The sequence below is a fragment of the Pipistrellus kuhlii genome, unplaced genomic scaffold, assembly GCF_014108245.1.
Source record: "Pipistrellus kuhlii isolate mPipKuh1 unplaced genomic scaffold, mPipKuh1.p scaffold_m20_p_1, whole genome shotgun sequence".
Taxonomy (NCBI): Eukaryota; Metazoa; Chordata; class Mammalia; order Chiroptera; family Vespertilionidae; genus Pipistrellus; species Pipistrellus kuhlii.
This window is the reverse complement of record NW_023425404.1, coordinates 90,681,534-90,690,509: the sequence shown is the minus strand read 5'-3', so window position 1 is coordinate 90,690,509 and position 8,976 is coordinate 90,681,534. Positions and strand designations below refer to the sequence as shown.

Genomic DNA, 8,976 nt, shown 5'->3' with positions numbered 1-8,976 from the left:
TATGCAGAGATCCAACAGCAGAATGGAGGAATACAAGAATCAGGTCAAAGATTTGGAATACAAAGAGGCAAAGGACACTCCTCTGGAGAAGCAAGAAGAAAAGAGAATCCAGAAAGTTGAAGATAGTGCAAGGAGCCTCTGGGACAACTTCAAGCATACCAACATCAGAATTATGGGGGTGCCAGAAGAAGAGAGAGTGCAAGATACTGAAAACCTATTTTAAGAAATAATATCAGAAAACTTCCCTCATCTGGTGAAAGAAATAGACTTACAAGTACAGGAAGTGCATAGAACCCCAAACAATAGGAATACAAAGAGGACCACACCAAGACACATCATAATTAAAATGCCAAGGGCAAAAGACAAAGAGAGGATCTTACAAGCAGCAAGAGAAAAGCAGTTGGTTACCTATAAGGGAGCACTCATACAACTATCAGCTGATTTCTCAACAGAAACTATTTCAATATGTAGGCCAGAAGGGAGTGGCAAGAAATATTCAAAGTGATGATTAGCAAGAACCTACAACCAAGATTACTGTATCCAGCAAAGTTATCATTCAGAATTGAAGGGCAGATAAAGAGCTTCACAGATAAGAAAAAGTTAAAGGAGTTCATCACTACCAAACCAGTATTATATGAAATGCTGAAAGGTATTATTTAAGAAGAGAAAGAAGAAGAAAAAAGATAAAAATTATGATCAACAAATACATATATATCAACAAGTGAATCTAAAAATCAAGTAAAATAAAAATCTGAGGAACAGAATAAACTGGTGACTATAATAGAATCAGGGGCAAAGAAAGGGAGTGGAGTGATAATTATCAGGGGGGAAGGGGTGTGGGGGGTGCAGGAAGAGACTGGATTAAAATTGTACATCTATGGATGAGGACAATGGGGAGGGGGGAAAGTAAGGGCAAAGGGTGGGAAGGGAACAGGGGTGAAAGGGAGCTATGGGGGGGGGGGGAAGGAGAAACAATTGTAATAATCTGAGAAATAAAGATTTATTTTTAAAAAATTACAGAGATAATAAGGGTCCCTGCCCTAGTGGGAGAGGCAGACCCTTGAATCATACAATCACAGAACTGTGTTTAAGGTGGACAAGTAACCAAAAAGGAGGAAGTAGTTGGCTCTATGAGGTTGGTAATGGAGGGGTATGGGATCCTGGGCAAGAAAAGCTTTTTCTAGAAGTGTTGATATATGAAAGAGGGGTTAAATTTACCAGGCATGTTCATTCTAATCAGCGGACACAGTTTGACCAGGGGCATGAAAAAGCACAGGATAGCTAAAGAGCTAGAAACTATGTGATACTGCTTTGGGTCTTGTGTGGCAATATTAGAGAGGAGCCTGGAAAAGTAGACACAAAAAATATTACAGGCCATTTGTAGACATTTCTCTGTAGACAACAGGCATCGCTAGCAGGATTTCATGATAATATGTTTACTAGTAGAAGCATCTCTATGATGGCTATAAGGAAAATGGATGAGGAGAATAAGAACTGGACAGGAAACCCAAGAAGAGGGCAAATTGTCACTGTGTTCCCACTATATTGCCTTTTTAAAGCTTTGATCCATTTCAGCCTTTGTATTTCTAAACTAAAAAAGCGAATATTGGTCAACCCAGTGTTTTAAATATCATGGATCTTTGATTTTTTTAGTGCATACTGGAGTTCAGCATACAATTGAGTCTGCGTGTGGCCACTTGGCCAATCCAAGGGCTAGGGGAAATCATTAGCTCAGTTTCACCTATAAATCCTTATACCTCAGTGTTAGGATAAGATAAAGTTATAGTAAACTAATGGCCCAGTGCACAAAATTCATGCACATTAAAAAGGGATTAATTAGAGGAAATATTTTACTATTGCTTTTGCCCTTTCTCTATAATAGAAGTGTCAGAGATGAAAGAAAATTAGTTAAATATATATATATATATATATATATATATATATATATATATATATATATATATGAAAATCTTTCTCCTGTCAGAGTCTGGGCATGCCATGAGACTCAGAGTCCTGTCCCTTCCCACCTGCAGCACCTCAAAATTGAGTGAGACCCAAACCCAACCAGCCCCACCCATTGGGTGAGATCCAGACCTGGCCTACCCCACCCTTGTCAAGCCCCGCTGAGCAGGGGGCACAGCCTCAGATCCCCCAGCACACCCTCAGGTCCCCTGGCCTGGACAGTGGCACAAACTGAGGTCCCTTGGCCCAGCACCAGGGTGAGTGGTGCAGCCTGATGTCCCCTGGCTGACACCAGGGCAGGGGACACACCTTGAGGTCCCTCATCAAGCCCCACCAGGCGGGGGCACAGCCTTGGGTTCCCCGGTGCATGCTGTTTGGAGGCCATAGCCTCAGGTCCCCCAGTTTACCCTCAGGTCCCTGGCCCAGTGCTGGGGCAAGGGGCATGGCCTGAGGTCCCCCATCAAGCCCTACCAGGAAGAAGGCATGGCCTGAGGTACCCTGGCCCGGTGCTGGGGTGAGGGCATGGCCTGAGGTCCCCTGTCAAGCCCCACTAGGCAGGGGGCACAGCCTTAGGTCCCCTGCCCTATCCCAGCACCACATAGCATCAGGTTCCTGCTTATTGCTTGTTAAGGTTTGCTATGGGAACTCAGCCTCCGCTATGGGTACAGCCATCTTGTGTTACAGAAACCTGGCCTCTACTATGGGCACCACCATATTTGTGATGGTGTGATAGTCAGTTTGCATATTTCCTCTTTATTATGTTAGACAAATTCAGCTAGAGCAGAGCTAGAAGCCAAGCTTTGGTTTCCTGATTCTGATTATACTGTCCTTCTCTTCTAATTCAACCATGCTGCCTCTTGGAGCTGTGCTTTAGGAGAATTGCTGTCTCAGAGTATAGAAAAATGGGTAAATAATCCATAATGGCCAATCAAGAAAGCTGGGGATATTCAGGGCTGAAGATAGTAATGTTCACTAACAAATACAGGGAGGGGCAAAAGTTGCTTTACAGTTGTGAGTATGTGAAACAGAGTTTGTTCTTGTATTATTATTTATTTTTCATATTAAAAACTGTAAACTTACTTTTGCCTTACTCTGTATCTTTTGGAATAAAAATCAGAAGACGAAAAAATGAACAGTGTGGTACATAGATTATGTTCTAAGTTGAATTGGTCCACATTATTGTTCATAGTTGATGAAATATCTGGAACCTGGCACATGTAGACACAAGGAATTTAAATAATCTATGAAAGTAAACTAGTGAATGAGTAATAAAGCTAGAAGAAAAAATAAAAAGTCAGTCTCTTCATTTGTAGCTGACGTACCCTACTTGCAAAGGTAAGTCATTTATGCCCTTTCCTTCTCATTGAAGTTTTTTATTGCACTATCCTTTTTTGCCAACACAAAAACACTCAATGTTGACATATTGGGATAATGCTCTAACCAACTGAACTACCTGGGGATACAACATTCAATGTTGACATATTGGGATAATGCTCTAACCAACTGAACTACCTGGCCAGGGCAAAAAAATTAATTCTCTCTCTCTCTCTCTCTCTCTCTCTCTCTCTCTCTCTCTCTCTCTCTCTCTCTCTCTCTCTCTCCTGCAAAAAACTTTATTGTTTCCATTTGGTCCAATGAATGGGAGAGGGCTTCAGGGTGGTTAAAAGAATGGCTAGTGGTTTTGGGAAAGAGGCCCAGACAAGCCACACAGGGGAATGCAGAGGGGCCCCTCAAAGACCTCTGGACTCCAAAGGCTCCTAGTTGTGCTTGAGGGTGAGCCTTTCAAAGAGATATTTGCCCAGCCCAGCCTGAGGCTGGCCAGCCTGCAGAGGTTAGTGAGTTGGTTGCTCATCTTCTTCATGAATTTCACCTCTTCATCCAGGAAATGTTTCTCCAGGAAGTCACAGAGATGAGGGTCTTCACGGATAAAACCCAGGACATGCAGTCCCAAAAGGTTCTTTTCTAATACAAGGGCAACTTCCATGGCATCATGAGTTTCATCCCACTCATCTTGGGAAGGCTTCAGCACATCCTGGAGGACACTGCGGCCACCGCACTGGTTTTGCATCTTAAAAAGAAACTCAGTGCCCTTGTGCTTCTTCTCCTCCAATTCTCATAAGTGGCCCATGCCATGGAGAGCCACATCATCAAAGTTGAAATAGAAGCCCAGAGAGAGATAAGTGTATGAGGCCCACAGTTGCAGATTGGCCAGACAGCTGGCCTCAGCCTCCACCTTGGTGAAATAATTCTGATGAATCTGGGAGTTCATGGTTGTTCAGCGATAGGAGTTAAAGTTAAAAAAAAAAAAAAAAAAAAAAAAAAAAAAAAAAAAAAAAAAAAAAAAAAAAAGGTCTTGGGCCTCACTTTCTCCTGTCACACTCTTCTCATTGGCTCTTCTACCATTTCTTAACTCTCATTTCAAATAATTTATTTCTGTTACACAAGCTAGCTATTGATTTTTATATATATCTTTTTAAAATATATTTTATTGAGTTTTTACAGAGAGGAAAAGAAAGGGACAGAGAGTTAGAAACATCAATGAGAAAGAAGCACCAATCAGCTGCCTCTTGCACACCCCCTACTGGAGATGTGCCTGCAACCAAGGTACATGCCTTTGACCAGAACTGAACCTGGGACCTTTCAATTCACAGGCCGATGCTCTATCCGCTGAGCCAAACCAGTTTCGGCTGATTTTTGTATATTTAATCTTATTATTTTACTAGAGGCCTGATGCACAAAATTCATGCAAGAATAGGTCTCCTGGCTGACAGCACTGGCTTCCTACTGATACTTGGGATCCAGGCTTCCCTCTGGCCATTGGCAAGCACCCAGGATCCAGGCTTCCCTCACAGCCCTGACTTTGTCCAGAAAGTGGTCTGGAAGGATGTCTGGTCTATTACACTTTTTTTAAAAAAATATTTTTTATTGATTTTACACAGAGAGGAATTGAGAGGGACAGAGAGTTAGAAACGTTGATGAGAGAGAAACATCAACCAGTTGCCTCTTGCACCCCCCCACACACTGGCTATTACACTTTTATTATATAGATTGACTCTTTTTTTTTTTAATCAATTAAATAGTTTTTAATGGAATTTCTTTAGTTTTACAGATACACAATTTATTTCCCCTTATATTTCAAATATGTTTTTGATAATAAGTTGTTTTATGATTGTTTTTATTTTGAAATACCTACCTATTATCAAAATAAAATTACTGTCTTTGCTGAATGACTTTGGCCTTGAGTTTTACCTTCTTTATATCTTTGCTTTGTTTTTATTTTTAATATTTTTCTTTTTGTTTTACAGATTTGTAGTGGATACCTGTGGGAGTGCCTGTCATTCACCCTTCTCTTCCAAGCACTTGGTTACTGTTGGAGCTACCATGCAACCCTGTTTATGGGCACAATTGATTGGGTTTGGTATGGACACCTGGCCTGAGATTGGCCAATCATGGTATCCTAATAGACCTAGTACAATCAATTGGTTCATGTATGAGTGCCTAACCTAAATTGAACCTGTAAGAGAATCTTTGACTCGGAGACTGAGACCAGTTTCATCCTGGTGATTTAAGGTCTAAAATTTTAAAACCAGGAACTGTGTTTTTCAGCACACAGAGAAAACTAGCTTCTAGCCCAGAAGAATGATGCTGACAAACAGAATCTCAGCAAGTTAATGAGACAAATTTAAATGTCATCAGTTTCTGGTATTCCTGAGGTGCAACTCCATCTCTGTACCTACAGTTATTCAACTATACTTTATATTTTGTGAAATGCCCCAGTAGTGGTATAATAATCTTTCTTTTTGCTCAGGCTAATTTGAATTGGTTATCTGTCACTTGCCACCAAAAGATTCCTAGCTAGTATAATATTAGAGGCCTGGTGCATGAAATTTGTGCTTGTGTGTGTGTGTGTGTGTGTGTGTGTGTGTGTGTCCCTCAGCTCAGCCTGTACCCTCTCCAATCTGGGATCCTTCTCATCATCCCCCTCACAATTCAGGACTGTTGGCTCCCAACCGCTCACCTGCTTGCCTGCCTGATTGCCCCTAACTACTTCTGCCTGCCAGCCTGATCACCCCCTAACCACTCCCTTGCCAGCTTGATCAATGCCTAACTGCTCCCCTAATGGCCCAATTGCCCCTAACTGCCCTCCCCTGCAGGCCTGGTCCTCCCCATCTACCCTCCCTTGCAGGCCTGGTTGCCTTAACTGCCCTCCCTTGCTGGCATGGCTGTCCCTAACTGCCCTCCTTTGCATGCCTGGTACTCCCAAACTGCCCTCCCCTGCAGGCCTGGTCCCCCCCAACTGCTCTCCCCTGCAGGCCTAGTCCCTCCCACCCTCCCACCCCACAACTGCCCTCTCGTGTAGGCCTGGTCACTCCCAACTGCCCTCCCCTGCCAGCCTGGTTGCCCCTAACTGCTCTCCTCTGCTGGCCTCATTGCTCCCAACTGTCCTCCTTTACTGGCCTGGTTCCCCCCAACTGCTCTCCCCTGCAGGCCTCATCCCCCAAACTGTCCTTCCCTGCAGGCCTGGATCCCCCCCAACTGTCCTCCTCTGCCAGCCCGGTCACCCCTAACTGCCATCTCCTGCAGGCCTGATCCCTCCCACCTGCCTTCCCCTGCTGACCATCTTGTGTCCACATGGGGCGGCCATCTTATGTGTTGGAGTGATGGTCAATTTGCATATTACCTCTTCATTATATAGGAGACTTTACTTTAGAGGCAGGAATGCAAGAAATAATACAATTTCTAGAAATAATACTTATTTTTAATGTTATGTTGATAAGCTTAATTGAGAAGGAAATTAAGAGAGGAAGAATATAATAATTTTGTTTAGGTTATCTTGGTTCCATTCTCCTCCTCTCTTATCGGGTCTAGTAATAATTAATGTCGTTTTTAAACATTCGTTTAAAATCTTGCTTGGCGTTGACTTGTATTGACATAACCTTCAAACACGTGGTATCTACAGAACGTGTGAAGTGTAATTAACAAGTTTTGCTTGAAAAAGTTTGTGTTTGGTTTGGTTTTTGTTGCAAAACTAGGGCTAAGAAGATGGCGGATGAAGAGCATATTCGGCACTGCATGCTTTACGAGTTCCAATTAGGAAGAAAAGCAAGTGAGGCTGCAAAAAACATCTGTAGTGCTCTTGGTCAAGATGCAGTTAGCGCCAGAAAATGCCAGCGTTGGTTTGAGAAATTTCGCGAGGGAAATTTTTCGTTAGATGTCAAGAGTGGTCGAGGCCGTGAGTCCAATTTTGATCAAGAAGCTCTTCAAGCTCTTTTGGTGCAAAATCCTCAAATTACCCAACAAGAGCTTGCAACAACTTTAAATTGTTCACAAAAAACAATTTCCAATCAATTGCGTGCACTTGGCAAAGTCCAAAAGTTTGGAAAATGGGTTCCTCATGAGTTGACCGACAACAACCGTAATCAAAGAGTCACAATTTGCACTTCGCTCCTCTCTCGTCAAAACCGTTTGCCGTTTTTAGAGCAAATTGTTACCGGAGATGAAGAATGGGTGCTGTATGTTAATTTGAAAAGGTGGCCTCAATGGTTGGACAAAAATGAGGCTCCGCAGCCCAAGCCAAAACCTGACTTGCATGCGAAAAAAGTGATGTTGTGTGTTTGGTGGAATTTTAAAGGAATTCTTCATTATGAACTTTTACCCTCTGACCAAACCATTACAAGTGCAGTGTATAGTGCCCAATTGGAAAGGTTAGCCCAAGCTTTAAGAGAAAAAGAACCCGCGCTGATTAATCGGAAGGGCGTAATTCTTCACCACAATAATGCACGACCGCATACTGCAAGAATCACTGCTGAAAAACTGCGCCAGTTGGAATGGGAAGTTCTCCCTCAACCTGCATATTCTCCTGATATTGCCCCTTCTGATTACCATTTGTTTTGTTCTTTGCAAAACTTTCTTCTTGGAAAAAAATTTAATAATGAAGAATGCCTCAAAAATGCATTGACCGAATTTTTTGCATCAAAATCACAAGAATTTACAACAGAGGGATTAAAATGCTTCCTGAGCGTTGGGCACAAGTAGTAGAAAACAACGGCAACTTTATTGTTGATTAAATTTTGTTGTATTGTTTAAATAAATTCGATTTAAAAAAGTATTAGAAAACGACATTAATTATTACTAGACCTAATATTTACATAAATAATCCATGCAACCATTTCTCCCACTGGATGAAGTCTTAAGTCATCTCAGTCATAATATGACCACTTTTTCAAAGCACATATCTGAGCAGAAGATTTATTTCATGTCCTCTAAATGAAGTGAGGGGACAGATTGACAGCCATTGAGAACATGCTCTCTTTATGAAACATGCCCTGCAGTGCTATCTTTAAGGCTGTCAGTTTGAACCTTTTGCCAGCGAAAGGCAGTTGAGAAGAAAAGAATCACTTTGGGGAATTAACTTTCCTAAGAGAATATTCGTTGTGGTCACCTCCCAGCTGGATGTATTGATAAAGAGTAATTTCTGAGACTGTTTTTTATTTGAATTGATTTAAAAAAATATGGAAAGAAGTCAAGATTTCCAAGTTACCTTTGTCCTGATTCAAAAAAAACAGAAACACCAAATGGAAATTTGTAAGTAGAACACAAATCTAGCCCAAGTCATAATCATTGAGAGCTTTTATTGCATAAAAGCAACTTTCTGAGTAATATGAAATTATTTGAGGGATTTGCTGCAGTTCACAACGAGCCAAGTATTAATGTCACAAATGGTTTCCAGAAATTAGTACAGTTGTTTGACTACTGTGTTGTCAGACTCAGCAGGACAACTAAGAAATATAATGTAACCAACAGCATGCATTCCTTTATTAGTCCTAAATGTGGTACTTTGAATACAAAAATAAGGTGAGGATGGATAACTTCTACTATTTCTGCCAACTGACAGATACCTTCAGAAGATTCAGTTTAGCTCTTTTAATCACAATGAAACAAACATTAAGGGGAAAAAATCAGAAGATTACTTTAATAATTACATTATAAAGTTAATGGCAATAAAGAAAACCT

General features: G+C 41.5%; 1 pseudogene; it reads right to left on the bottom strand.

Annotated features, from left to right (window-relative positions):
• Positions 1–3,669: 3,669 nt before the first annotated feature.
• On the bottom strand, positions 3,670–4,257 carry LOC118705800 (annotated as a pseudogene).
• Positions 4,258–8,976: the final 4,719 nt, after the last annotated feature.